The 11,480-nt window shown below is 44.2% G+C and overlaps 1 long non-coding RNA gene across 1 annotated transcript in view; it reads right to left on the reverse strand.

Moving 5' to 3' along the window:
- LOC309642425 overlaps window positions 1–10,917 on the reverse strand; it is a 151,796-nt gene extending 140,879 nt beyond the window's left edge. Inside the window, exon 1 of the long non-coding RNA XR_014253189.1 lies at window positions 10,779–10,917. This is a non-coding gene — a long non-coding RNA (uncharacterized lncRNA). The remainder of the gene's footprint in view (window positions 1–10,778) is intronic.
- Window positions 10,918–11,480: the final 563 nt, after the last annotated feature.

Consider the following 11,480-nt stretch of genomic DNA (forward strand, 5'->3'; position numbering starts at 1 on the left):
TCTCTCCTTTCCACCTTGCCATGTACTGACAGAGCCCTTTAATCTGGGCTTTTTATTCTAGTTCTTTGTCTCAGGTGGTGGGAAATATCTGACAGGATACAAGGTATGAATGACAGCAAGAGGTTCCTCCAAGGCCAGTTGTATTGAAATAGGGGATGGAAGCTTTAACCTAGTGGCTTTTGGACTGTAGTTCTTGGGCTTTGCATCTACTTCCCTAAACTTTCCCTCTCTCTGCTTCTCCTCCCCATAAATACACGTCAGCCAGAACAACTCCATTTATACACTAAGATTCAGGTAAGAGTTCATTTGAATGATCCGTTTCTTAGGAGATTCATTTAACCCAAAGAAATGAAGTTTTAATGATGGCAGAGGCAACTGTGGTATAGTGGGAAGAATCCTGAAGTTAAGACACATGGTAAGTCCTTGCTTTGCCCTTTACCACCTGTGTAATCTTGTGCAGATTACTTGATTTCACAGTCTTGAGGTCCATATTTATAACACTACCTTGCAAGAGAATTGTGAGTGTTAAGAGAGATCACGTAAAGTGACGTGTGATTGTGAAGCATCGCTATGAACAACTTTTCAGGCATTGCCAACATGCAATGGAGGAGATGTTTGGGGACCATAGGAGGAGCCCCTAGAACTCCTCAAATCATGCCAATTAGGTGGCCACCTAGTCATATGGCTATTGATTTTAACCTTAGCATATGAGCAATTGCTCCCTCACTAACTTATATTCCTTTTGCCACCCATCTGGTTCTCCAGTTTCTAATTAAAATTTGGAAGTTTCATGGAAACTCGGCAGGAACAGTTTTTATGAAATGTTTTCTCCAGTGAAGCAGATTGTGCTGCTCATCCGAGTCAGTTCTCAAATGAATTTAACTCTCAGCCCTGCAGCCTTCATACGGAAAGGCAAGGAAGGCAAAAATGGAGGTGTGATGAACGGTGCCAACTGGACTGTCTCATGCTTCTGACTCATTTCAGAACCATTATAATGTCAATAGAAACATCCCCTCTATCCCCATATTTTTTGCAAGGAAATGCTATTAGTAAAACAAGGTCCAGAGAGAAGCAGCCCATTAACACCGTGCTCAGGCTTAAAGACAAAGCAGGGATAAACATACAGAGATCCCTTGGTCACTGGATGAAAGGGAAGAAGTAGCATTGGAAAGATGGGAAGGGAAAAGTCTATGTACGTAAAGTAGGGCAGATATCACACAATAATAAATAGCTATTAATTACTAAACATTTACTATGTTCCTGACACTGTGTTTAGACATAAATTATCTTGCTTGATCCTCACAATTGCTGTATTAGTCAGGGTAGGCTAACTGCCATAACAAACAATCCCCAAATCTCAATAACTTAATAAGGTAAAGGCTGATTGCTTACTCACGTCTCCATCCTCCCTAGGACCTTGAAGTTCTTTACTGGACTCCATATCCTCCAGCAGGTGAGGGGAGAGGGAGAGAGTGCTCATGGGGAGGATCCCATGGGAGGGTTCCTTTTTTATTATTTTTTTTTATTTTTTATTTTTTGGCCGCGTTGGGTCTTCGTTGCTGTGTGCTGGCTTTCTCTAGTTGCTGCGAGCGGGGGCTACTCTTTGTTGCGGTAAGCGGGCTTCTCACTCTGGTGGCTTCTCTTGTTGCAGAGCACGGGCTCTAGGCACGCGGGCTTCAGTAGTTGAGGCACAGGGGCTCAGTAGTTGTGGCTCCCGGGCTCTAGAGCACAGGCTCAGTAGTTGTGGCGCACGGGCTTAGTTGCTCCGCGGCATGTGGGATCTTCCCAGACCAGGGCTCAAACCGGTGTCCCTTGCGTTGGCAGGCGGATTCTTAACCACTGTGCCACCAGGGAAGCCTATGGGAGGGCTCTTAAGGTCGAGGCCTGGATGTGGCACACATCACTTCTGCCCACATTCCGTTGGCCAGAGCTCAGTCACATGGCCCTACCTAACTGCAAGGGAGGTTGGGAAATGTCCACTACGCATATGACCAGGAGAAAAAGGAAACAAGGCATGGTGAACACATAGCATCTTCCATAACAACTCATCATTACCCCCATTTTACAGATGAAACTGAGTTTTAGACAAGTGAAGTAACTTGCCTAATAGCACATAGCAAATGAGTGGTAGAACCTGGATAAGTTCTTGGTATGATACATTCTTGGTAGAGCCCAAGAACATGACTGCAGATTATTAGACTTTGCAACTAGAAAAGAAACTGTCTCTTCTCCTGAGCACATTCCTTGGGCATTTCCTGAAATTTGTGAGGTAACATGTGGACATTATGGTTTTCAGGACTATAATGGAGAGACAATAGTGGGTGAGGACAAGATAATCCAAGGGTGGTACCTTCGTAATGTACTTGATTCCCTCCAAAGGTGCAGGTCTGGCTCCCTGGCTTGGTCCCCAGGTGTTAGATGATAAAATTGAGCTCATCTTGTACTGCTGCAGACCCTGAACCCTTAACCATTGTACATTTTCTCAAAGATTTCTTTAAGATTCTCTTGTTTAATAGCATCTGCTGTTATACAGCTGCAGGGACATCTACCACATTTTAGACTTGAGGACAGGGAATTAGAAGCTACACCACCACTTCCATGTCCCACTGAGCAGTGGTGTCCCAAGTGTGTCACCTGAGGCTTTTACTTCCCTATTCTGTGTTCCAAGCATGTAGAACTATGAATACCTCCATAAACTCACCCTGTTCTCCAGGCCTTCTCATTCATTGTTTCTTCAGCCCAGATGGGTCTAGAATCACTGGGGTGGGCCTAGACATTGGGAATTTTTTTTCACTCCCTTGGTGGTCCTATTTTATGGCAAGGGAAGAGGACAAACGAAAGGATTGGTCTAAGCCGATCATGGCCAGTCACATTCTCCTTGGCCAGATGGACAAATGAATGTACTCCTTATCATTCAAGATAGATAAGATTTTGAGGAGTTCACTCTCATGACCACAATTATTTTTCTGATTGTCCTAGACTGGCTTGAGTATCTTTCCAAGTGCTCCTATAATACCTTTAACCTATTCCTATCATAGAACTAATTAGTCCATATTACCCGATAGACCAGTCTAGGAGATGCTACCCTAACAGTTTGGAAGACTGTCTATTCCCAGTGTGCTTTTGTAGTTCTCTAAGGCCTCCCTGAGGCTACTACAGCTCTGCAGAACACAGAAGTGGTGGTGGTGGGTTCTGGTTCCTTGCCCCAAGTCTAAAAGGTGGTACAAATGGCACCTTTCCAGGGTATCTTTATATCCCATGGAGAGAATGACAGCTTTTTAAAATGTTGACCCCTCTGTATTCCCCTATGTCTCCCAATTTTAGACCCCTCCAAATGGCCCTGCCTTTCTATGACATCCGCAGCTCCCTACTCCTGCATGAATTCCATGTCCAACTGAATGAAGGTTGCTTGAGGCCAAGATTACCCAGTACCTCACTGAGGAGAAGGCCCAGGCTGGTGCCATCCCCAAGGTCAGCGCTGTGAGGTGTAGATGCCTGGGCAGGCCCCTCACTGGGGAACCATCATGTATGTAAGACTCACAGATTTCAAGCCTGGCTACTGGACTGTTGTCCACTATGATGAGCCACTAGGGGGAAATGATGATAGTGTGAATGGGAAATAATACTTTGAATGCCAGGCCAAGTATGGCACCCTTGTCAAGCCATCAGTTGTGACAGAAGGGGACTTCGCCGTGGAGGACTATGGATTGGAGAAGATGTGATGCCCAAGGAAGGACATCCCCCTGCTCCAGGTCCTGACCCATCCACTCATTGCCCCTCCCTATGTGTGCCCAAAACCCATTTTAATTTTATTCCCCTTTCCCTTACCATTGACTTTTGAGACCTATACATTCAATTTGCCAGAAACCTGGGGGCAAAAAACCTACTCTGTCTTTGGTGATACTGTTTGTTTTTCTAGCATGCCCACCTCCTCTTCTCCTTCCCACCCTTAGGGTTCTGTTTAAATGTTATCTCCTTGAACTTGAGCTCAGAGTTTTTAAGCTCTCCAGGGAGAAGAGAATCAAGGAAAGGGTTCTGGGAACGTTATAAGGCTGATGCTGGGCTGCTGATCCAGCCACCAAGTACCGTGGACCTGTCTTAGGGGCAAGGTGGCTCTGTGTGTGTACATTGAAAATTCTGGGTGCTGTAACACCAGAAGCACAGGCCTGTTTGGTGCAGAGGTTGCAAGGTGGGCACAGAGAAAGAGACATTCTCTCCTGACGCTCCCTAAGCATCTCTTAGGACTGTAAATGGTTGGCTGTCTTGGTACTGTAGCAATATCCAAAATATACCGAGCCTCACTCTAGACAACTGAACTTTACTTCTTTTGCACTAATGTAAAGCAGTGCAAACAGCAGACAGCAGAGCCCCTTGGTAGACTGACCAGACTTTCTGTTTTCTTCTTCTGTCAGGCAGTATTAACTAATTAACAGTGAATAGGTTAACCACTCTGGACTCCGTTCTCCTGGAGCTCTTGCTCTTATTAACGGGACAAGTACACTAGTGAGAGTGGAATAGACTCTCCTGATCAACAAGATGAAACTTTAGAATCGTTATGGTTTGAGCACTGAAACAAATGTGGCTTCATTTTGCACCATGTGCAAATTAAATTGATGAAACAAAACCCCTTTAATGTGATATCTTATTTTCTTCTTCATATCACCCATGTGCTGAACTCATTCGATAAATGTAGACTGAGTGCTTGTTGTGTGCCGGGCACGCTCGTCAGCACTGGAATGTGGCAGGGAACAGATAGAGACGTTTCTGCCCCCACGGAGCTTCTTGACTGTGAGTGGAAGTTCTTACTCCCTTCTCAGAATCTCTCCTTTGCGGGCATCTAGCTGTGTTAGAGGGAATTCAAAAGCAGCTTTAGTATTTCCCCTGAACAGGTAATCAGTATGGAAAGAAAGGAATTGTGACTTTGACCCCTACGAATGGAAGGATGGATGTCTTTGTTCCATGTCTGTTTTCTACGTGTAAGAAGCAATCAGCTTCACTGATTATGTACTGTTTGAGGGTGACCTTTCCATTTTTCTGTCTTGGAAACGTGTAATTTAATGTGAAGCATCTACTGGTGGGCTGCAAGTACAAAGAATTCTCAGGATAATGAGCTTGATTTTCCCCCTTGAAATCAATTCACATTTATTAAGCGTCTTTTATAAAAGCGGCGTGGAACAAGGTGCTTCAGGTACATTATCTCATTTAGCCTCATTTAAGCCTCCCAATCACCTCTAATGTAGGCATCATTAGCCAGCGTTTTCAGACAAGATAAAAGGGGAACGAGGAAATGTTCACTCAAGGCTCTGAAAAGTGCTTATTCACTTCCAGGAGATGAATACGCTTCCTGTCTGGTTTCTATTAGATGGATTTCAATAAACATTTTTAATATTAATACCTGCCTCACATTTGCATAATCCTTTCAACTTTTCAAAGCACTGTCACCTCGTTCACATCTCATCTGATGCTCATACTAGCCCTGTACTAACAGTCGAGAACTATTTGATGGCATCGTTTTTTCGAGCCTACATCTCTGCAGAGGAACTTGCTTTGGTTGCCATAGCTAAGGTTCATGATGAAGCCAATAGGAGTCTTGCTTCCAGAAATCGAATCCACATCTTCATTTGCAGGGTCTCCCTGGGAGGGTGTGATCTGCTGCTCAGTACAGCAGTGCACATCGGTACTCTCCTACCAGAGCTAATCGCTATGGTTACATCTGCCCCCAACATTCCCTAAAACTCCAGATTTTAGAAATTTAAGTGTCTTTACTACTACCCTGTCCTTGTCTGGATCTTCCTGCCATTCAGTTTGCCCCAGTTAATGACAGAAAAAAAAAAAAAAAAAAGAGAGAAAGGAAAAAAGAGGTTTGTGTGCTTGTGCAATGAGGTGCCTTTATTCTCAAAAAAACCACAAACCAGTCTAAATGAAGCAGGGAGGGGGTGACAGCAGATGAAGCTTAAAGCAGGTGCTTACTTAATTGCTGCAGCTGGTGCCAAGTATTTGGCATAATTTTTCTCCTCATTTCCAATTATTGGCACTGGTGCTTATTTAAATTTTTAGCTGAAGCATTTGAGAAGAGTCTAGGAACTGCTCTGCCCCTCTCTTACAGGAAAGCTATCAGGCAGTTTCCTTACAAATATTGTAAGTAAATACAATCCTGAGGATTTTTTTTTTTTGCCTCAAAACGACTCATTGATTATGGAAAGGGAAATTGGCTTACATGTCAATGTCAAATTGGCAAATGGACATTTTATTTGATTCTTCCCAAATTGCCATGGGTTGAATTTTTTTTTTTTTAAACATCTTTATTGGAGTATAATTGCTTTACAATGGTGTGTTAGTTTCTGCTTTATAACAAAGTGAATCAGTTATACATATACGTATGTTCCCATATCTCTTCCCTCTTGCATCTCCCTCCCTCCCACCCTCCCTATCCCACCCCTCTAGGTGGTCACAAAGCACCGAGCTGATCTCCCTGTGCTATGCGGCTGCTTCATGGGTTGAATTTTTAATTTGCTTCCCAAGACTTGATTCCACTGTTCAAACTCATCTGTGGGATTTAGATTTCAGAACTGTGGGTCTGAGCCCATAACTTCCTCAGGTGTTTTCTTTAGAAATCAGGTTGTTAAATTCACCAGTTGATGTGGCACATTCATTGCACTATTGGACTTTCCTCCTTTAAGTGGTGAAGGGAAATGTTGCAACAATATTGAATGCAAGTCATTTGATGCCCTGTCATTCTACAAATATTTACGAAGAGTGAGCACTGTGCCAAAACCTTATGAAGAACAAACAACTGTGCCCCAACAATACCAAGAACCAGGAGGCACGCAAAGATAAATACAATAAGGTCTTTTCCTTTCAGCAGGTTTGGTCCTGAAAGAAAATGAGACAAGAACAAGGAACAACAAAATGCAGTTCTAAAGGGAGGAACGGTAATATGATAAAGAAAAGCACGGGGATTAATCACTTCTGATGGCAGACATAGCATAAAGGGAAAAGGTCTTCATTCCCACCCCTTAAGGTAATTTGACTTAGAGGATGCTATTCAGTTACTGTATTTAAGGTGATATTTGATTTCTGTGCGTTTAGCGGACCTTTATCTCCTTCTATTGGCTCTAATCTGTGTTTGAATATGTATATAGTACAGTTATATATACATATATATATATACACACACACACACAAATGTATGTATGTATACAGAAAAAATATAGTACAATTTTGAACTGACTTTTAAAAAAATTTTGGAAATATATTTCAGGTTGCATTTGAGGGAGGGGGAATGAGAGAAGAGAGAAAGGTTGTAGTTCAGAGAAGGCATCAGGAGACGTGGGTTCCGGTCTTCTTTTCACCTGGGTCACCTGTGTTCCTGGATCCCTGGGGGCTTAGCCTGGGTGACCCCCAAGGTGCCTTTCAGTCTAAATGGTCTGAATGTGATGCCTCTCGTTTCGTGCTGATGGGAACAAAGGACAGTGGAGGCTTGAGGGCATATCAGAGGTGCTGGAAGTGGGACAGAAAGAGTGGTATTTGGGTGAGACACTGTCAGCCTCTCTGCTTCCTCAGCTTCCTATTTAAATGCCACATCATTTGTAGAAAGCCACAAGTTCAGAACCACTCACAGTTTATAGTGGGCCTGATTCCTTTCAGTTCCCAGTGGGTATAGCACTGGCTCTGAAGAATGTAGAGCATGGCCTAGAAAAACATGTCTAAAAGATCTACAAGCGGGCTAAAGTTTGTGCTGAGCTGTGTCCACAAATCAGCCTTGAAGGCAAAGAAGTGAATTCTGAGGAACAGACAGAAGGAAATTGGGGAAAGTGTGGCGTGAGGGATGCCGTGTCTCTCCGTAGTTCTTTCCTGTCTCGTTTCACAGCCAGTAATTGGGCCCAGGCCCTAACTGGCCACATGCCCAGAGTTTGCTGCTGGTTCCCCAACAATCCCCTCCCTTCAGACTCTTTCTATCCAGTTCACACATCATTGTTCGTCCTCAGACATGCCACTCACCCTGTTGCTTCCCTGCATGGCGATTTATCACGAGTCCCTGTTACCTAGTGCATCTCATCTCAGCCCAAGTTTCGGGGTCCTTCATCCAAGAAGCGTGGTATTAAAACAGGAGACCTCACTTTAGCCTTGGCCTTTGCAGCATTAAAGCTGCATGACTTCGGGCAAGTGGTTAAACTTCCCTTGCCTTCATTTTCCTTCTCTGTAAGATGACTGGGGACTGAGGTCTCCAACTGTAAATGATCTCTTGGAATTACTGATCCAACGTGATGGCCCTGGTCTCACACAACCCAGGAGTGCCCAGATTCAAATATGTTGACCCACAATCCCAATGGCATCTACAAACTTGGCAGGCCTCGGGTCCCAGGTTTTGGTTTTGGAAAGGTCACCATGCTGGCTTTCCAAGGCCATCTCCTATTATTCTCCATAGCGTTCCTCTGTTCCAGACAAGTCTGTGGTCTCAAGAGCTCTGAGTAAACCTAAATGTTTCCATCCTATCTGCGCTGGCTCTGAGCCACTGCGACTGCCAGGAAGCTGCTCCTGGTCCCCTACACCACCCCATGGCAGTCAACTTCCAGATTAAAGCCCAGCTAATCCAGAAGCCCTCACCAGTACCTACACCTAACAATGGCCACTCCTTTCCATGGTGGCAAACTCAATAGCCATATCCTTGGTCTCAGTGGCCTTTGGCAATCTATGTATTTAAAACTTCCAATCATTCCCCCAAGAGTGCTTTTTTAAAAAAACATAATTGTCATTGTGCAATAATTCAACAATGTATCATAGACGTTTTCTCTCACTGTCTCAGTCTTCAGAGGGTGTTAATGAATGCCTTGGGACTCTGCTAATTCTTCCCCTGTTATTTTATTTTTATTTTTTATCTTTTTGGCTGTGTTGGGTCTTCGCTGCTGTGCACGGGCTTTCTCTAGTTGCGGTGAGCGGGGGCTACTCTTCGTTGTGGTGCACGTGCTTCTCATTGCGGTGGCTTCTCTTGTTGCAGAGCAAGGGCTCTAGGCACACGGGCTTCAGTAGCTGTGATGCGCGTGCTCAGTAGTTGTGGCTCGCAGGCTCTAGAGCGCAGACTCAGTAGTTGTGACGCATGGGCTTAGTTGCTCTGCAGCATGTGGGATCTTCCCGGACCAGGGCTCAAACCCGTGTCCCCTGCATTGGCAGGCGGATTCTTAACCACTGTGCCACCAGGGAAGTCCCTTCCCCTGTTATTGTTGGGCAATTGTTTAGTCTTTCAATATCATAACTATCTCGGTACATATGACTTTTTGAATATTTTACATTATTTTCCTAGTCAACTCAGATGCATTGTTATTGTAAGACATAAACTTTTTGCAGCATCTTGTAGTTCGGCAACACTTGCACGTATCTCTAGTTGACTCACGCGCGTCCACCTCTAACAGGTGTCCCAGACCTCCTTCTCTGTGCCTTCAGCCTCCACGTACTCCCCCTGCCACCCTCACACTCAGCAGATGGCCTTGTCTGAGGCACTGCATGACTTTGCATCCAAGGTCCCGGCCTCTCCAACTATTCCCTGGTTCAGTGGTTCTCAAACTCCAGGTGCATTGAATTGCCTGGAGGGCTTATTAAAACACAGATTGCTGCCCCCTTCCCTGAGTTTCTGACACAGTAGGTCTGGGGTAGAGCGGGAGAGTTGCATGTCTAACAAACTGCTGTGGTACTGAGGCTGCTGGACCAGAGTCCACACTTGGTGAACTCCTGCTCTAATTCTTTCCTCAGATATCAGGGGAAATAGGTTAGCTTCTCTAACTTGTATCCACCCCACTACCTGTCCTCTGCACCTCCTTCCCATCTGCTCCAGGACTGAGCTCCTACTCCTAATCTGTTTTCTTCTAGTGTCTTCAATCTGCACCACTGAAACTTCCCTTACTCCATCCTTCAAGCACCCTCCCATCACTGCTATTTTATTTTATTTTATTTTATTTTAACATCTTTATTGGAGTATAATTGCTTTACAATGGTGTGTTAGTTTCTGCTTTATAACAAAGTGAATCAGCTATACATATACATATATCCCCATATCCCCTCCCTCTTGCGTCTCCCTCCCACCCTCCCTATCCCACCTCTCTAGGTGGTCACAAAGCACCGAGCTGGTCTCCTGCGCTATGCAGCTGCTTCCCACTAGCTATCTATTTTACATTTGGTAGTGTGTATATGTCAATGCTACTCTCTCACTTCATCCCAGCGTACCCTTCCCCCTCCCCATGTCCTCAAGTCCATTCTCTAGTCTGTGTCTTTATTCCTGTCCTGCCCCTACATTCATCAGAACCATTTTTTTTTTTTTTTTTTAGATTCCATGTATATGTGTTAGCATATGGTATCTGTTTTTCTCTTTCTGACTTACTTCACTCTGTATGACAGATTCTAGGTCCATCCACCTCACTACAAATAACTCAATTTCGTTTCTTTTTATGGCTGAGTAATATTCCATTGTATCTATGTGCCACATCTTCTTTATCCATTCCTCTGTTGATGGACACTTAAGTTGCTTCCATGTCCTGGCTATTGTATATAGTGCTGCAGTGAACATTGTGGTACATGACTCTTTTTGAATTATGGTTTTCTCAGGGTATATGCCCAGTAGTGGGATTGCTGGGTCGTATGGTAGTTCTATTTTTACTGTTTTTTTTTTTAATTAATTAATTTATTTTTATGGCCGTGTTGGGTCTTCGTTTCTGTGCGAGGGCTTTTTCTAGTTGTGGCAAGCGGAGGCCACTCTTCATCGCGGTGCACGGGCCTCTCACTATCACGGCCTCTCTTGTTGCAGAGCACAGGCTCCAGATGCGCAGGCTCAGTAATTGTGGCTCACGGGCCCAGTTGCTCTGTGGCATGTGGGATCTTCCCAGACCAGGGCTCGATCCCGTGTTCCCTGCATTGGCAGGCAGATTCTCAACCACTGCGCCACCAGGGAAGCCCTATTTTTAATTTTAAGGAACCGCCATACTGTTCTCCATAGTGGCTGTACCAATTTACATTCCCACCAACAGTGCAAGAGAGGTCCCTTTTCTCAACACCCTCTTCAGCATTTATTGTTTGTAGATTTTTTGATGATGGCCATTCTGACCGGTGTAAGGTAATACCTCATTGTAGTTTTGATTTGCATTCCTCTAATGATTAATGATGTTGAGCATCCTTTCATGTGTTTGTTGGCAATCTGTATATCTTCTTTGGAGAAATGTCTATTTAGGTCTAATGCCCATTTTCATATTGGGTTGTTTGTTTTTTTGATATTGAGCTGCATGTGCTGCTTGTCAATTTTGGAGATTAATCCTTTGTCAGTTGCTTCATTTGCAAATATTTTCTCCCATTCTGAAGGTTGTCTTTTCGTCTTGTTTATGGTTTTCTTTGCTGTGCAAAAGCTTTTAAGTTTGATTAGGTCCCATTTGTTTATTTTTGTTTTTATGTCCATTTCTCTAGGAGGTGGGTCAAAAAGGATCTTGCTGTGATTTATG

Source organism: Balaenoptera physalus, assembly GCF_965194825.1.
Source record: "Balaenoptera physalus genome assembly, chromosome: 14".
In the NCBI taxonomy this organism is placed as follows: Eukaryota; Metazoa; Chordata; class Mammalia; order Artiodactyla; family Balaenopteridae; genus Balaenoptera; species Balaenoptera physalus.